We start from the raw sequence: 19,411 nt of genomic DNA on the forward strand, positions 1-19,411 counted from the left end.
CCAAGAGGGCTGGAGTAAAAATATATGACCATCAGGATTGGAACTAAAATAGGTGGCCAATACAATTGAAAAATCAACATCACATTGTATTGGGCAGCTAGTTTGCTTCCACAAAAGTAGCTCACTGCATGTCTTTAACGACCGCTGTTGTAAGCTTTTGTATTTGCGGTTGTCCATCTTTGCTGGATGCACCACCACCTTTGTTTACTAACGGTTTGCCACAGAATTGGTCATTTCCGCTACCGGGTCGTTCGTTTGATCCTACCGATCAGGGTAGACTAGCTCTGCGACCCTTTTGCGTTTGACTTTGGATTTGGATTTGTGACTGCACTTCTGTATGTCCGTATTTTTGTTTGACCTACGATTCACCTAGCCTTTTTGCTTTCTTCACTATTCGGATACCGTGTATGACCATTCCATCCATCCATTATCTGAACCCGCTTATCCTGAACAGGGTCGCAGGGGGGCTGGAGCCTATCCCAGCATACATTGGGCGAAAGGCAGGAATACACCCTGGACAGGTCGCCAGTCCATCACAGGGCACATACACCATTCACTCACACACTCATACACTCATACCTACGGCCAATTTAGACTCTCCAATCAGCCTAACGTGCATGTCTTTGGACTGTGGGAGGGAACCAGAGTACCCGGAGGAAACCCACGCAGACACGGGGAGAACATGCAAACTCCGCACAGAGAGGCCCCGGCCGACGGGGATTCGAACCCAGGACCTCCTTGCTGTGAGGCGGCAGTGCTGCCCACTGCACCATCCGTGCCGTCTGTGTATGACCATTGCCTCGTTTATTTATTGATATTTTTTAAAGATATTTTTTAGGCCTTTTTCAGCTTTATTGGACAGTATATAGAGACAGGACGAATGGGGGCGAGAGAGAGGGAAAGACATGCGACAAATTGTCAGACCGTCGGATTCCAACCGTTGACGTCGCGGCTCACAATGAGCATGCGGTCAGTGCTCTGCAGGCTGTGCCACCGAGACACCCCATGCCTCGTTTATTTTTTACTTTGATTATTGCCTAGCCCATTTTTGGATCTGTTTGCTGATTAGATTTTGACCTTGGCATCCCTTACGACTCTGATTCCTGCCCAGCCTGTTTTGATCTGTTTGCCCCAGTGCTCGACTCTGTTTGCCCACCCTGACTGTGACTTTGATTCGCCCCTCTGCTCACTGTATACTCTGGTAAAGAGTGTCTCCAGCAGAATTGCACCCTTCCAACGGGACATTGTTTGTTACTGTTATTTTTCCTTTTTTTTTTTTGAAGGCGATCCCGGGAGGAGACTTGATCACCATTGGGCCACTTTGAGCCCAGTAAGCCTTTGAAGACTAGCCACGGTGTATTTAGATTTGTTTAGGCTGCAGTGTTCGTTTTGTTCCCACCCACCATTCTACACTACATTTCCCTATCATCTACCCTGTCACAGCCTGACCCTAGACCGGGTCGTAACAACCGCATGTGTGAAGAAGTGTCATGGTTTGGCGATAATGTAAAGGAGGAGCACTGACTAAGCACACCCACACCCTCAAAATGGCCAATAGGAAAGCAGTGCATTTTTTGATGACTAATGACAAAATTACAAAAAATGCTCCAAAAAATAACTATAACAGTAATTTTTCCCATTTTTATTGGATGGGCAGATTCCTCTGGGTGGGCAAGGCTTAGACCCATAGACACGCCTCTGCTGGACTTTAAGGGCCATATTTTCCAGAATCAACTTCACATGCTGCATTGGCGCAGTCACTTGGCAAGGTGCATGGCGTACTCGGCATGGCTACTGTTGCCATTTTACGAAGTCAAGCAAGGGGCACACCCAGTATGCCACACACCTTGCCAGGTGACTGCACCAGGTAGGGTGACCCACTTTACGTTGCACTGCACAGCATTTTGACCCTTTCTCCCGCGTCCCAAATATTGAGATGATGCCCCGCATGTTGAAGCAAAATAACAGAAGCATACGTTTCTCCGCATAAAACATTAAAAGATTAGTATCTAATATTATTATCTGTTGCTTTTCAGTCAAAAACATCAACAAGGCACATAGTCGAAGCTAGATTTAGTCAATATTAGTGCATGAGTCAAGACCCTCAAATTTTGGCCATCATGCTCACTTGAGGAACTATGTCCCATAGTGTTTTTTTGTAAGGTTTATGGATGGATGGATTTTTGTATTAGGAAATGGATGATAGAAAGCTACCCTTGCCACAATGTTTATACTCGTTTTTTTCATCCCTCCATCATAATACATTTTTCATTGATTTTTTTATTCAAACTCATAAAAAGGGGGTCACGTGATGGCGGCAAGGTGAACACAGCCTTTCGACTTGAGCTCCGTGCCACTCGGCTATAATTATTAAAAAAGCCGGATAACAGCTGTGCATTTGAAGCCTTTGTTGGTATGAATATTTCGTGCTATGTCCCTAGAAAGCTTTTGGCCTCAGTTTTTTTGTAGAAATAGGAAGGAGCCAGAGGATTAAAGGCAAAAAAGACATGTCGATCGCGCCAGAGGAAGGCACACGAGATGGCGACCATGCTGAAACGGATGCGTCGACGAAATTGACCCAACCCTCGCCAAAGCTTTCAAATTTATGACCGCTAATATTGTAAAAGTGATCGATGACAAACTTAGCCCCCTGGTCGAGACCATAAATAAACATTCTGCGGAGCTCGAAATTGCTAGCAATTTCTAAACGAAGTGGAGGCAAGAATAAACACCATTGAAAACTCTGATGCAGCGCTATAGCCATGGCTCCTAGAATTGGAAAAGCAGGTCAGTGCTCTAACTGAGAGTTTGGATATAGCAGAGAACTATAACAGGCGTCTGAATATTCGGGTTGTGGGTCTAGCGGAAGGCACAGAAACAGAGCGCCCGGTGGATTTCTTTGAATCTTGGCTGCCCTCTGTTCTTAAAATGAATACCAAAAACGGGCACATTAAACGGGAAAGAGCACATCGTTCGCTAGCTCCTAGACCCGATTCGAATAAGAGCGCCAGGTCAGTGTTGCTGCGACTTCACACATTCAGAGACAAGCAAATGGTGATGGAAGCTGCTCACCGTGACAGTCAGGAGGGTGCCATCATTTACAACGGCTCCAGGATCTTGTTCTACAGCGATTTTTCGTCTGCAGTGATGAAGAAACGCAAGGCATATGATGGGGTTAAACGCCTCTGAGAAAAGGGAATCTCGTACGCTATGCTTTTCCCGGCTACGCTGCATGTTTCTCATGGAGGCGCAAAGAAACCACTCCGGAATTGAAACGCGAGTACATAAACTATCTGCCAGGATCATAATCTCCAAAAGCACAAACCAAATGCACAGGTTGTATCATGGCGAACACTTTGGAAAATATTGCCCGAGTGGCAGTATTATCATTTCTGAAAAAAGAAGATGTCTCCATTGCTCTCCTCCAGGAGACTCATATGGTAGACAAAGATATCTCCAAGCTGCAAAAGAAGTGGGTGGGACAAGGCTTTGCAACATCGTATTCTTCTTTTAATAGGGGTGTGGCCATTTTGGTCAGTACAAAATTATCATTTAGGCTCCTGGATTGTGTTAAAGATGGGGAGGGCCGCTATGTAATAGTTAGGGGAATAATCTCTGGCAAAGCTATATCACTTATGAGTATATATTGCCCCCGGGCTATTCCCCTGATTTTCTTACAAAGACCTTGGTTTGTAGATCTGGATTCTGAGAACTCCTTTGTGGGAGGAGATTTCAATTGCCATCTTAATCCCTCTCTTGATAAACTGCCTCCAGGTATTGTCCTTGAGCAAGTCAAGATGCTCTCCTCCATATGTAAGGACATAGGGTACTCAGATGTCTGGAGGGAGTGTCATCCAAATGACTCAAAATTCACTTTCTTCTCTGCCCCCCCATAAATGTCAGGATCAATTATTTTTTAACTCCCTCATCTAAAATGTTTTTAGTTCTTTTCTATTCTATTCAATTAACTTTCCTTCTACGGACAGCCCCTCTTTTCTGTGGGAGACATGTAAACCATACTCCCGGGGCCTGATTATGTCTTTTGTGGCGTCCAGGAGACGACGGAAGAATGAACAGTGCAAGCTCCTAGAATGTAGGCTAGCTGACCTAGAGAGACAGTACATATTAAGCCTGGGCTCAGATTCACTCAAAGAACTAAAGGCCTCTCGTACTGCGTTCAATACTTTGTTGCTTCAACAATCTGAACACTCCCTTAAGTTTGCAGACAAATCAGACAAAAGTTGTATGAGTCTGGGGACAAACCCGGTAAATATCTTGCCAATCTGGTAAAAAAAAAAAATGCAGATTCTCAAATTATTGTTTCAATTACAGATGTCAATAATGTTAGATCTTTTGACACCAAAACTATTAATAAGGTTTAAAATTTAAAAATTATTTTATGCTAATACAAGTCGGAACAGCCTGACAATGCCCCAGCCCTTATGCATTCATTTTTCTCGGATTTGAGACTCCCGAATGCTTCTGAAGCTCAGAAACAACAGCTAAATGCTAAAATGTCTTATGATGTCATCACAAGAGAGGAAGCACTGCTTGCTCTGAAGTCCATGCCATCAGGGAAGGCCCCAGGGCCGGATGGATTTGGGAGTTCAACTATTTTCTTCTGGACCCTTTGCTGGCCATGCTGAATCATTCATTTGACAAGGGGATCCTACCTCAATCACTCAGGAAGGCTAATACATCTCTTATCCTCAAAAAAGGAAAATGCCCTGACAATTGTGCCTCCTACAGGCCAATAGCCCTACTCAATTCCGACCAAAAGTTGCTCTCCAAAATATTAGCCCTGCGTCTGGAAAAAGTGCTGCCCCACATTATTGGGGAGGATCAGACTGGTTTCATTGAAGGTCGAAATTCATGTGATAACATGAGAAGGCTCCTTAATATTATTCAGCTGTCTCAGGGCCGTAGGGATCCTGGTCTTGTGCTTTCTCTTGATGCCGAGAAGGCATTTGACCGGGTTGAATGGTCTTATTTGTTTTATACACTGAAGGCGTTTGGTCTGGCTGATAACTTTGTCAAATGGGTCAAGGTTCTGTACAACTCCCCAACTGCAGCAGTTTTGACTAATGGACTGAGATCCAATAACTTTCCCCTTCATCATGGAAATAGACAGGGTGACCCTCTTAGTCCATTGCTATTTGATCTAGCTATTGAGCCTTTGGCCCAGACCATAAGACAGAATGCCTTGATATCTGGTATCTCCATTGGTGAGAGGGAACACAAAATGACTCTATATGCCGATGACGTGCTAGTATTTTTATCAAAACCACAAACCTCTATTCCCTGTCTGATTCAAACTATCTCTACATTCGGCACCTTCTCAGGCTATAAGATCAATCTGGTAAAATCTGAGGCCATGCCACTGGGATCTTTATCGTCTGTTCCAGGCCTGTCTCAACCCTTTCCTTTCCTTTGGTCACCCGCTGGTTTTGTTTACTTGGGAATACATATAACACCTACATTTGGTCAGCTGTTTAAGACCAATTACCCTCCCCTTTTGGAGGCTATAAAGGCGGACTTGGAGCGTTGGGCTTTCCTGGTTGGGCAGAATTGCTGTCATAAAAATGAACATTCTGCCTAGACTACTCTACCCACTGCAAATGATTCCTATTTTACTTTCAAACAAGGTTATTAAGATTCTTTAGGGCTGGCTGAGTACCTGGAGCAAAAGGAAGCCCCGACTAAAGATGGCAAAACTCCAAATGGCTAGCTCCGAGATGGGGGGGGGGGGGGGTGGAGTGCAGATGTACCAAATGTGAGATTCTGTCAGCTAGCTGCCCATCTTCGGGTGTTGGCTGACTGGCTCAAATCCGACCCGGCGTCAATCTGGCTTGATATTGAATCCGCTCAGTCCAGATATCCCCTGTGGAACCTGCTGTTTGTAAAGAACTATAAGTCTGTTAAGGACCTCTGCAGTAACCCTATCACTTTAAGCGCAGTTAAGGTTCGTAAGGTCTGTTCGCAATATAGAGGGCTGTGCTCAATTTACATCTCCTCTTACTCCCATTCTGCACAACCCAGACTTTCTCCCAGACTGTCAAGACCAGGGCCTTAAAAGGTGGCACAGATAGGGGATAACAAAGCTAGGAGATCTATTTGAGGGCCAGATTTTATTATCCTTTCAGCAGATACAGCACCGCTTTGGCCTACACAAATCTGAGTTTTTTAGATATCTGCAGATTAGACATTTCATTGCTAAAGACTACATTAATGACCAATAATACTATTTCACATGTGGAAAGAGTCTTCTCTTTACAGATAACTAGAAAGCGCATTAGTATATTCTATAGAGCCCTAAATTCCAATTTATCTCTAACCTCCGGTGCCACTAAGCAAGCCTGGCAGAGAGTGTGGGAGCATGCGGGTAAAATTTCCATTTGTAACAGAACTAAATCCACACAGCTTAGAATTTTACACCATACACATATAACACCTGTTCTTAAAAACAAAATGAATGCAAATACATCTCTGCTTTGCTGGAAGTGTGACACAGAGACTGGTAATTATATTCATTGTTTGTGGTAATGTGTGAAGTTGAAACGGTACTGGTCTGGTACTGTAGATGAATTGTGTCTCATTTTTGGTATTCGAATTGAATTAGACCCTTTGTACCTACTACTGGGCCTTCCAGATTGTCATATAACAAATAACAATCACAAGAGGTTATTCAACTTACTGTCCTTTGCTGCCAGGAAGAATATTTTGTTATTCTGGATCAAGGATACTGCCCCAACCAAAAGATCGTGCCACAAATTGGTAATGGAGTGTATTCCAAATGAATACATATTGTGTCTGTTGCACTCCTCCATAGGTACCTTTGTAGTCTGGGACCCTTATTTAAATTATATTGGTTCTACGCTATCCTCCTCCTTATTAAAGGGGTTTCCTTAAGGGGCCTAACCTTTTCTGGTACTTCATTTGAGGGAAGCCAGTCTACATGTAACTTTGTAGTAACCTTGTAGCTCCTATATCTAAGTATCCATTCTTATGATGCTGCCTGTATTATTATTATTATTATTATTATTATTATTATTATTATATATATATTTTTTTTATTTTTTTATTTATTCATTTATTTTCTTCTCCCCATTGGCTGTGGGGGGTAGGGGGGAAAGGAAAGAATGGAATGTTCTCTTTTTTAAACCTATTTTTAAATTTTTTAATTATCTACTCATCCGATTTGTCATGTTGTGCCTGAGCTGTGTTTTGTGTTGTATATGAAAAAAAGCAATAAAAATATTCTTTAAAAAAAACAACTCATAAAAAGCAGTAAACAATGTACAATATGATGAAGTCATATATGTATGGAAAGCTTACAATCTCATACATCTCATACATACAGTGCAATATTTGGTACCCTGATATCAATAGAACTTGACCTTTGATGTCTTATGATATCATAATGCAATTTGACAATGCACCTACTCAAGGTTTAACCACCCTATACATTTTTGTCTGGTGCTCCCCATAGTAGTAGTTGAAATAACACAAAATAAGCTTTAAATCGATTAATGTTATATAGCAGTAAAAATAACCCTCTTCATGAGAAGAATTGCAACTTGGGGCTTCAGAATTTCGATACATTTCTTGGGGACCTGCATTGGAATCTATTGACTAGGATTCTAAATAATGAGAAATTGCAAAAATGGAATCTATTGACTAGGATTCTAAATAATGAGAAATTGCAAAAATACATTTAGCAACTGATTAATCTCTGCAACAGTGTGTCTGCAAGTATGAGGGTGTTCTAATACTTTTATATCCCACAATAATTTGTAAAACAACATTTTTGCTACTGGCTAGCTCACTTGGTAGTACCACTTGCTAGCTGGAAGCCCGCAGGAATAGCACACAATTGGCTTTGTGCTGCTTGTGGATATAAGAAAAGGTAGGGATAGTTAGTTTGTTGCTCGAGCAACTCCTGCTGTCCATCAAGATGTCTGTAGGTTGCTTTCTGAGCATCCACATGAATGGGTTTCCTCTGCCTCGTTCTGTGCAAGGCTTGTCACAATGGTGTGAAAAGAAGCAGTCAATAACTGACGTACATCTTGGAGGAGGACCGTGGTCTGTCTCCACTCTCCTGAGCTATATAAGATCCTGCTTGTACATAGTGTGAAGTGGACATTCCAGATTCATTTAGAAAAAAACAATTTCCTTCGCTTTTCAGTTCAGTTTAATAGTCATCTTCATAATTCATCATTAGGCTGATTTGCACAGGACTTGAGTCTGCACATGGTGTTACATTTAGGGCTGAAACTAACTAACATTAAGGGCTGAAATTAATCTAAATTATTAATTTACGGGGGGGCAATTGATTCAATTTCCAGTTGAACATGTCAAAATGCATTGACATGTTTTTGAAGTGCGATAATACTATCCTTAAATCACTTGGGTAGTTGCCTCTCTCTCAACCTGCAGGAGACCCATAGTACATAGTGAGTAAAGAGCTCAAATCATCCACACAGATTAGTATTTTACTAGGAGAAAGAAAGTGCAAGAAAAAAGTTACAGTAAGTGACACAGTTGCACAATTTTACACGTACACTTCAAAATTACAATTAGATTTTATATTAAGATTTGTACTTATTATATTAATAATATTGATAATAATATTCATCATGAGCCATGAAGTTTATTTATGCATGCTGTGTAGTGTGGATGCCTACTATAGTATACATGTAGGGCGAGTCACTTACATGCCATGTCTTACTGCTTTTAATGTATTGAATCATTATAGCTACTTTATTATCTTGAATATAACACCCACCAGTTACTATGACATTGTTTTTCATTATATATAATTGTACCTATGCCTGTAGCCACATGTTGAAAAACATTTATGAGATTATCCAATGGAGGGGCTGCACTATGATTACTTGCGGATGCTTGTATTTCTGTTCATCTGTGCACTACACAGTATGCACATGGCTACTTGTTTATTAGGGTGATGTTAAACTTGGACATGGCAACATTGAAATTCAAATTTGTTGAACAAACATATTTTAAGAGAAGTTATTTATATCTTGAATGTGACTCATTAATTGCGCACTAGTTAGTTTACACATGTTGCGCATGTTATGACTTTGGACATCTGCCATTTCCACTGCAAAGACATCGCATAAATAAAATCAGAGACGTTATAAAACTAACCTTACAACTGGTTCATTTAGACAAGATTTTAAAACTGCTTGTAAAACAGGATATATACATTGAGAATTATAACAGCTGCTGGTGTTGCCTTTTGTTTGTCTTACAAAACTCAATCGCTGATGCCATTACGGAATGTAAAACCGTGGTCAAAGTTTTGCAGAGTTACACAGTAGCCTAATATAATAATATGCATAACGTTAAGTGGCTGAAGCAGAGATGTTCGGAAGTCATCAAATGCATGTCCAAGTCAAGCCTCAAGTCTGAGCTAGAGTCCGAGTCAAGTCTCTTGGTGCAGCCTAAACAACAGTATGGCAAAACAAATTATCACGATTCCTATGCTAATTGAAGATATAGAAGGCAGAAGTGTAGAAGACATATTTTGTATATGACATGAAGTGTGTGACAAATGAACTGCAACTGAAGAAGCAGTCTTATCAGGGGCACACAAAAAGATAGTGGTTATTTCATTTATTTATTCCTATATCAATGAACTACCATGCCTGAGCCAACGTTTTGGCAAAGCCTTTCTCAAGATGGCTGGAGAAAGGCTTCAGGTCTGGCCAAAACCTCAGGTCTGGCTTGGCAGGTAATTGATATATCATTCTATTTTCTAAGAACTCTGTGTGACTCATGTGACATAATGTTAGCATTACCATGAGCTGTAATATAAGATGATGGTCAATAATAGGGGCTGGTTACATGAATACATATTAAGATTAATCCTGGACTAAATGCAGCTTTGTATGGATAATCTCCAATAAAATTTGGAATAGGACTAGGCGTAATCTGCATCTGCGACTCAAGAATAGTGATTATAACTTTATTTGTAAACAAAGTTACCAAGTGTTGAAATTTGAATCACGTTGCTGTAATGTTTCTGTATCTGTCCTGTCTGTATTAGTGTTTATTATTGTTTATTCTTGTTATTTATTCATTAACATGCATCCCTGGTTATTGTTTCCCATTACAGTTTTTCATTCTTGATCCGTACTGTTCTACAAATCCGCCTCCCTATGCTATCCCTGATTACTTGCTTAGTTGCAGCGAAGTGTTCGCACCTGTCTCTGACTATCACTACGTCTTCAATCAATGCAAATGTCTACTCCCTAATCAGGAGCCGTATGTTTTACATGTTTGTTAACGTTCATCCAGTCCGTGTTTTCGTCTCCCCTCGTTATTGTATTATTACCCTATTATGTTTCCCCACCTATTGTCTATTTGTTTAGCCCACCTTCTCCCCAGCCCCACCGAGATTGTTATCTTCCCTCATGTATTTAAACCTCAGTCTCCACTTCATCCCTTGTTAGAACATTGATCATTTATAGTGCCGAGTTCCTTGTACGCCTATTCTTGAGATTCCTGAAGACACCCCTTTGATTTTGATTTTCAAGCTTGCCTTGCCTTCTGGTTTTGTTTGCCGATCTGCTTTCTTGGTTTTGATAATTTGCTTTATTTTGTGACTTAGATTTTTGCATTTGCCCTTTTGTACTTTCACCCTTTGATTTATTTCATTTAATTTTTTACCTTTTTGCCTTGTTTTTACTTAAATAATAAATAAATAAATAAATAAATAGGATTATGGATTATCCCATGGTCTGCGTCTGGGTCCTCAGTGCCGTACATAACAGTACGTTCTGACCATCATGGACCCAGCAGACCAGTCCCAGCTGCACTTCGTGTTGGAGAACCACGGAGCTGCATTGGAACGCCAGCAGCAACAGTTAGACTCCCAACAGCTGCAGTCCATCACCACCTGTCTGGCTAACCTGACCATGACCCTTCAATCTGTGAACCCCAACCCCGGCGCTCCACCACCCATTGCTCTGGCTGCTCCCACGGCACCACCAACCCCGGTCCTTCATCACCCAGTGTCATCTTCCAGCTGCAGCCCACTACCTTCTCTACTAAGCGCTCCCAAGTTGCATATATCATCACGCAACTCACAGGACGTGCTAAGAAGTGGGGAACAGCGGCCTGGGAAGCTGGACTACCCTGTGTCCAGACCTCAGGGCTGTTCACTGAGGAGATGAGGAGGATGTTCGACCGGTCTAGGCATGGTCATGAAGCTGCGCGTGAGATTCTGCGCATGCGTCAGGGGGAACAACCTATGGTTGGGCGAGCCGAGCCCTGTATGACACCTTACTTAACGGCCTGGCTGAATGCATGAAGGACGAGTTGTTGACCTGGGAACTACCCGAAGACTTGCCAGTATCACCCACACAAGCATCCCCCTTAAGATGCTGATCTCCGGCAACCATCAAGAGGAGCTGGTGCTCCAAATCATAGATTCCCCACATTCCCCCATCGTCCTGGGCCACTCACAGCTTGTGAAACACAATCCTGAAATGGACTGGAAAAGGCATGAGATTTTGGGCTGGTGCCCATTCTGTTCTGCTCATTGCCTTCACCAAGCCCACGTTCCTGTCTCGAGAAGCATTCCTGAGAAGGTTCCGGACCTGAAAGAGGTCTTCTGCAAGTCCCAAGCCACCTCTCTCCCTCTCTCTCACCGACTCTACGATTGTGCTATCAGTCTCCTTCCAGGAACCACCCCGTCCAGAGGCAGTCTGTTCTCCTTGTCCCGCCCTGAGACCGAGACCATGGAGAAATACCTCAGGGAGTCTCTGTATGCAGGCATCATTCGTCCCTCATCATCTCCTGTTGGAGCAGGATTCTTCTTTGTGGGCAAAAAGGACAGCTCCTTACGCCCATGTATTGACTACCGAGCCCTGAATGACATCACCATCACCTCTCCCCCTCATGGCATCGGCATTTGAACAGCTACAGGAGGCTACCATCTTCACCAAGCTAGATTTACACAATGCTTACCATCTGGTGCATATCCGCGAGGGGGATGAGTGGAAAACAGCATTCAACACCCCTACTGGCCATTGGGGGTATTTGGTGATGCCGTTCGGGCTAACGAATGCACCTGCCCTCTTCCAGAACCTTGTCAATGACGTGCTGGGGGACATGATCAATACATTTGTGTTTGTCTACCTTGGCGACATCCTGATTCACTCCATGACCAGGGAAGAACACATCATGCATGTTCGTAAAGTCCTTCAGCGTCTGTTAGAAAACCATCTGTTTGTCTGAGAAATGTGTCTTCCACTGCTCCACAACATCTTTCCTGGGATACATCATTTCGGCCGGCAACATCTGTATGGACTCCAAGAAGGTTACTGCAGTGGTCGAGTGGCCACAACCCACCAGTCACAAGGACCTGCAACGCTTCCTGGGTTTTGCCAACTTCTACCGCCGATTAATCCGGAATTACAGTACCACTGCTGCCTCCCTCACTGCACTCACCTCCAACAAGAAAGTATTCCAATGGAACAATGAGGCCAATCAGGTATTCCTCGATCTCAAGGAGCGGTTTACCACAGCCCCTATCCTGATCCACCCAGAACCTACCAGACAATTGGACGCCTCTAACATTGGGTTAGGGGCTGTCCTATCACAACGCTCCATCAAAGACAATAAGATCCATCCCTGTGCTTTCTTCTTGGGCCGTCTATCAACCACAGAAGAAAACTAGAACATCGGCAACTGGGAACTTCTGGCAGTCAAACTGGCCGTAGAGGAGTGGAGGCACTGGCTGGAGGGAGCTCAAGTCCCCTTTTTGGTGTGGACCGACCATAAGAACTTGGAGTATCTGCAAACCGCCAAGAGGCTCAACTCTCGCCAAGCCCGGTGGGCATTATTCTTCTCACGTTTAAATTTCACACTTGCCTACCGTCCCAGATCCAAGAACGTCAAGCCTGACGCACTATCCAGACGGTTCGAACCCTCCAGCAAGGAGGAGAAACTGGACACCACCTTACCATCCAACTGCTTTGTCAATGCTATACAGCTGGAGATCGAGGACATCGTCCGCAATGCTCAGAATGGCGAAGCAGGCCCCAGTAACTGTCCGGACAACTGCCTGTACATACCACCAGCAGCCAGATCACAGGTGTTACAATGGGGACACTCCTCTCTTCTCTCATGCCATCCCGGGATCTCACACACTACCACATTTATTCAGAGAAGGTTCTGGTGGTCAGGCATGAAGAGAGACGTCTTGGACTTTGTTGCTGCTTGCTCAGGTGTCCTCAAGGTAAACCTTCTCACTCACCCCTGTCAGGTCTGTTACAGCCTCTCCTTATCCCTCGCCGCCCCTGGTCCCACATAGCACTAGATTTTGTCACTGGCTTGCCTCCTTCCAACACTTTCACCAGCATACTCACCATAGTCAATAGGTTTTCTGCAGCTGTGCACTTTGTTCTCATCACTAAACTTCCCTCAGCCAAAGAAACAGCTAATTTACTTACCCAACATGTTATTTGTCTTCACGATATTCCCTCTGACATAGTCACCAATAGAGGTCCTCAATTCACGACACGCTTTTGGAAAGCTTTTTGTACACTCATGGGGTCCACTTCCCAGCTTATCTTCGGGTTTCCATCCACAGACCAATGGCCAGACTGAGCGGGCCAACCGGGTTATCGAAACTGTGCTTAGGTGCTTATGTGAGCATAACACCTCCTCGTGGAGTCAACTGTTGCCTTGGGCTGAATATGCTATTAACTCCCACACCTCCTCTGCCTCCAAGTTATACGTATTTGGATGTTTTTCTTGAATAATGATAATGAATAATGAATTGATAATGAATTCCTGCCAGGCTATTCTCATCAGGGCTTCATAAATCTCCGAGAACATCGCTACGGTGACCCGGGTGTGCAGGTTCGTCCTGTACAACATCCAGAGAATCCGACCCTTTCTCACCACCTACTCCACTCAGCTCCTTGTTCAAGCAATGGTCCTGTCCCGCCTGGACTATTGCAATTCTCTGCTGGCTGGCCTTCCAGCATCTGCCATCAGACCCCTACAACTCATCCAGAATGCTGTAGCCCGTCTGGTATTCAATGTTCCCAGACATTCATGTCACCCCCCTGCTCAGCAACCTCCACTGGCTGCCTGTTATGGCTCGCATCAAATTTAAAACTTTGGTGCTTGCATACCAGGCAGTTAAAGGATCAGCCCCTGTGTATATTCAATCCCTTATCAAGACCCCTCCGTTCTGCCACTTTGTGCCGTCTGGGGCCTCCCCCTCGCCACACCTGCACTTCACGCTCACGACTGCTGTCTGTCCTGGTCCCACGGTGGTGGAATGACCTCCCAGTGGATGTCAGAACGGCAGAGTCTCTGACCTCCTTCAAGCGCAGACTGAAGACCCATCTCTTCAGGCTACACCTTTCCCTCCCCAACTCACAATCACCGTGATTAGCCTTAGACCGTAATGGCACTTGTGTATAGATATGGTTACTTGTATAGGTATTGTTGTTTTTATTGGCTGTTGTATTGTTGTATTCTAGCTGCCAACTGTGGTATGCTAGTTTGAAAGTTGATTGTACTCTTCAAGGGCTCTGAATATCTGTATGTTTACACTTGGACTCGGAACTGTACTGTCCTCTCAGGTCCACTTTGCACTTGTTCTTGTGTTTAATTTGCACTTTGTTGTATGTCTCTCTGGATAAGAGCGTCTGCTAAATGCCACGTAATGTAATGTAATGTAATAAATGAACGCCAGTTCTTCCTGATGGAAGATAAGCAATTGTGTCCTTTGTGACTGTTGTTTCTCTTCTGCTCGTGTTAAACCCTGTCCAACTTCGAATACTGTGGTTGTTGTTCTCAGATTGTCCTGTGAGGATCCAAACAAATGTTTTACCTCTAGCTATGGCAGCCTGTCTCTCTCTCTCTTATGTAGTCATCAGCTGTAAGAGGTTAAGGTCCAGTTCTCTCTCCGGTGATATACAAACACAGCTCTTGATTCCCACCAGAAATAGATCTCTGTTTCAGTTTGGAGACAGCAGGAAGGCTTAGGAGGATGGGGTCCAAAAACCTTTGCCTGTACTGCAGTGCCATTCAGGCGGTCCAGACAATCAATATTATCCCAGGAGTTATAAAGATGTGTGGATGAATAGTTGCTGGGAGGAGTGTCTGCTGAACAGCAGCTAACTTTAGCTTTATCATTTTATTCAAGCTGGCTATAAGAGACTCCATGTCCCAGTCTGTGAACTGTCTGTATTAGTTCAACATCTTACTGCATATGGCAACAGGAAATTCTTCGAAGGCTTTTGTTGGCCACATCCCACATGTCACTGCATGGATTATGTCTTGACTGAAAGACTGTATTCATGTCTTCACTCTTTGAGAAATGCTCTTGTTATCGAAGTCTCCAGTTAACAGAACAGTGAGAAACCGGTCAAAAATGCTCAGGTATATTAACAGCATCATTCTACAAAACAGTTGGATGATATGGCCATGTGATTACATTTTGATTGTTCTTTATAGCATTTCACAGATGTGATGCTGTCTTGTCAATGAAATTCCTTAAATCAGAGGACATGGAAGTGTTGAGCTCTCTCCGCCAAACATGAGCTGAGAATTATATGGTTTTGAAAAAATGTGTTATTGTCATACAGCTGTTGTTTATAGGGCACTAAATACATGTGTACAAGTTTTATACAAAAATACTGTTTAAAAGTATGAACAAATGCCAAATTGTAAGTTCTATCTGCTTCTATCTGCCCATTCATTTTGGAACCTTTGAAGCTCAATGTTATATACTATAGGCAGCAGAAAAGATGTGTTTAATTAAAAGGAAGTGAGAAAGGATAAGACATTTTATGTATTAATTAATGATTGGATAACCTTTGCCCTTGGATCAGGATTGGCTGAGCGTGCCAGGTTAAATAGCGCCACTCTGTGCATTTGGCGTGCTCTCAAGTTGAATGCCTAAAAATATGCTCTTTGTCTGTTTTGCTTGTGTTGAGCATGAACCGTGCTTTTTGGGTTAGCAAATAAAAAGAACTAAGACCCCGTCATTGTGTTTACCTTCATTTTGAGTTGATACATGACACTCATTATCTCAAAACGCAGATAGAACCTTCTGATTCTCAGCTCATGAAGACCTGATTTTCCAAGACTACATCTTTTAATGATATACTGTTTGGCACAATCATTAGTTCCCACTCTGGTCATGGATTATTTGAATGGAGCTGTTAAATTCTGCAGATATTTTCCTGCTGAGAATTTTTTTTACTTCTTTCTGTCGACTTTAATCCCTTCTCCTGCAAGCATTTTTCCAATTTCTCATATAATGATGTCATTGTGACAATTGTGTCATTATTATATCACTCCTGATAAAAGAGAAAATGTGTTCCCTCCAAAAGTATTGGAACATTGGATTGGAAGGCCAATTCCTTGTTTTTGCAATATACTTAAAACTTTTGGGGTTGAAATGAAAAGAACACGAGACAAGCTTTTCAGCTTTTATTTCCTGGTATTTAGACCTAGATGTGTAAAACTACAACAAAAAAAAACATAGCACCTTTGGTATCAGACATTTTTAGGTGATTAAAAGTATTAGAACAGAGAGTTTTTAAGTAAATGAAAGTAGATAACACTATTTGGTAGGATATACTTTGCTTGCAATAACTGCATCAAGCCATTGGCTTCACCAGGCCACCATGCTTTTCCAGGCTTTTATTGCAGCCTCTTTCAGTTGTTTTTTTTTTTTTTTTTGGGGGGGGGGGGGGGTTCCCTTCAATCTCCTCTTTACGAGGTTAAATGCATGTTCAATTTGGTTAAGGTCTGGTGATTGACTCGGCCAGTTTAAAACCTTCCGCTTTTTCTCCCTAATTAAGTCCTTTGATGCGTGTGGCTAGGCACAGGTCAGAGACGCATCTGTTATTTTATGTTTTGGGTCATTGTCTGGCTGCATGATGAGCTTCCTCTCAAGTAGTTTGGACGCATTTCCCTGTAAATTGGCAGATTTTTTGTCGACTTCTGAATCCATTTTGCTGCTAACATCAAGAGTTACATCATCAATAAAGAATAGTGAGCCCACTCCAGAAGCAGCTATGCAATCCCAAGCCATGACACTTCCTCCACCGTACTTCAGAGATGAGCTGGTATGTTTTGGATCATAAGCAGATCCCTTATTTCTCCACACTTTGGCCTTTCCATCACTTTGGTAGAGGTTAAACTTGGTATCATCAGTCCATAAATCTTTGTGGTATAACCTCTATATTGCTGGTCTGTAAGTCTTCTTCGAACGGTTGATTGAGATGCCTTCACCCCAGCCCTGAGGAAATTGTTTGTGATGTCACAGACTGATGTTTTGGGGCTTTTCTTCACAGCTCTCATAATGTTTCTGTCATTAACTGCTGTTGTTTTCCTTGGTCAACCTGTTCGATGTCTGTTGCCCAGTACACCAGCAATTTCTTTCTTTTTCAGGACATTCCAAGTTCTAAGCTTCAAAATGGCTTGCTTTTCTCCCAAAGTCAGCTCTCTGTTCATCATGTTGGTCTATCTTTTCTAACACAAATGTAGTCTTCACTGGCGATCCCAGGCTAAAATCAATGGTAGACATTCAAAACGATGTATTCTTTAACCTATCTATCAAACAGACACATCTGGACAACAAGAAACACCTGTCAGTCACATGTTCCAATACTTTTGCTCACCTAAAAATTGGGTCATCTGATACAAAAGATGTGATGTGTTCTAAGTTGTTTAACAAATCTAGATAAAATTACCAGGAAATAAAAGCTGAAATTCAGATCTCTCATCTAATGTACATCAATTGACCTCAAACTCAACTGTCAAAACAAAGGAATTGACCTTGCTGTTCCAATACTTTTTGAGGGGACTTGTGACTGCCAAAATCTTTGTGTCTTCTTTTCTTTTGGCACATTCTTGTAAGTGCAAACATATCCAGGATCCTGAAGTGCAAAAATACGGTGCTTTGTTATTTGTCCAGTGCTTATGTTACAATTACTCAAGCTGACATTTTAGGATTTTGTTCTTATAATAATCCTGTCTAATGGTCGTTTTACCCAATAATATTAACAATGTTAATAATAAATATACAGTGGGCTCAAGAATTATTGGCACCCCTCACCAGCAATGCACAAACAAGGCTTAAAAAAAAAAAGAATAATATAATTATAGAGAAAGGTAATACACCAACATGTGCCAAATACTGTACTTTATTAATGTTTCAATGGAAACAACCAAAATCATAACAATCATTTAATAAAAAATAAATTTCAACAAAATCAAGGTTTCAGAATTATTGGCACCCTTCACCTAGTACTTAGTGCAACCACCTCTGGATAACAACATGGAGTCTCTTCCTGTAATTTTTGACAAGATTAAGGAACACATTTGGAGGGATTTTGGACCATTCCTCTTTGCATATCCTTTCAAGATCCTTCACGTTCTTGGGTTTGTGCTTATCAACTAACCTCTTCAACTCAGCCCACAGGTTTTCGATTGGATTGAGGTCTGGTGACTGAGATGGCCATTGCAGAACGTTGATTTTGTTGTCACGGAACCATTTCTGTGTGGATCTTGAGGTGTGTTTTGGGTCATTGTCTTGTTGGTAAGTCCACCTACGACTGGTAAGTCCCAGACTTCTGGCAGAGGGAACCAGATTTTCAGCCAAAATTGTCTGATACTTGCTGGAATTCATTATGCCATCAATCCTAACCAGTGCCCCTGGACCTCTGGAATTAAAACAGCCCCAAAACATGACTGACCGACCACCATATTTCACTGTGGGTATGAGGTGCTTCTCCTTGTATGCATCTCTGTTCCTACGCCAAACATACCGATGCTGTATCTGACCAAAATGTTCAATTTTGGTCTCATCTGACCAGAGAACCTTGTTCCAGTCATAATGTAAATGACGTTTGGCAAACTCCAAGCGCTTTCTTCTGTGTCTTGTGGTCAGAAAAGGCTTTCTTCTGGCAACCTTTCCAATGAGGCTGTGGTTATGAAGGTGGCGTCTGATGGTGCTTTCTGAAACCTGGTGACCCCAAGATGCCACCAAGGCCTGCAATTCTTTCACTGTGATCCTTGGGGATTTTGTTGCTTCTCTTACCATTCTCCTCAGTATCCTGGGGGGCAAGATGCAGTTGCGTCCTCTACCCATGAGATTTTCAACAGTTCCATATCTTTTGAACTTTTTTATAATTGCTCTGACAGTGCTCAGTGGTATATTCAATAGTTTGTGAATTTTCTTGTAGCCATTACCACGTTTATGAAGGTCTACGACCATCTGCCTCTTTTGAACTGCCAATTCTTTTGTTGTCTTCATGGTGTTGGATGACAAAGGGATATTGCAAGTGTGTTACCTCATTTTTATACCCTAGTGAAACAGGAAGTGATGTAATCACTTAATACAGTTCCT

At 42.5% G+C, this 19,411-nt stretch overlaps 1 protein-coding gene across 1 annotated transcript in view; it reads right to left on the reverse strand.

Annotated features, from left to right (window-relative positions):
• Positions 1 to 19,411, reverse strand: part of pdx1 (pancreatic and duodenal homeobox 1) — a 36,881-nt gene that overhangs the window by 1,842 nt on the left and 15,628 nt on the right. The gene's annotated exons all lie outside the window — the stretch shown is intronic.

This window comes from Conger conger, chromosome 4, assembly GCF_963514075.1.
Source record: "Conger conger chromosome 4, fConCon1.1, whole genome shotgun sequence".
NCBI classification, from domain to species: Eukaryota; Metazoa; Chordata; class Actinopteri; order Anguilliformes; family Congridae; genus Conger; species Conger conger.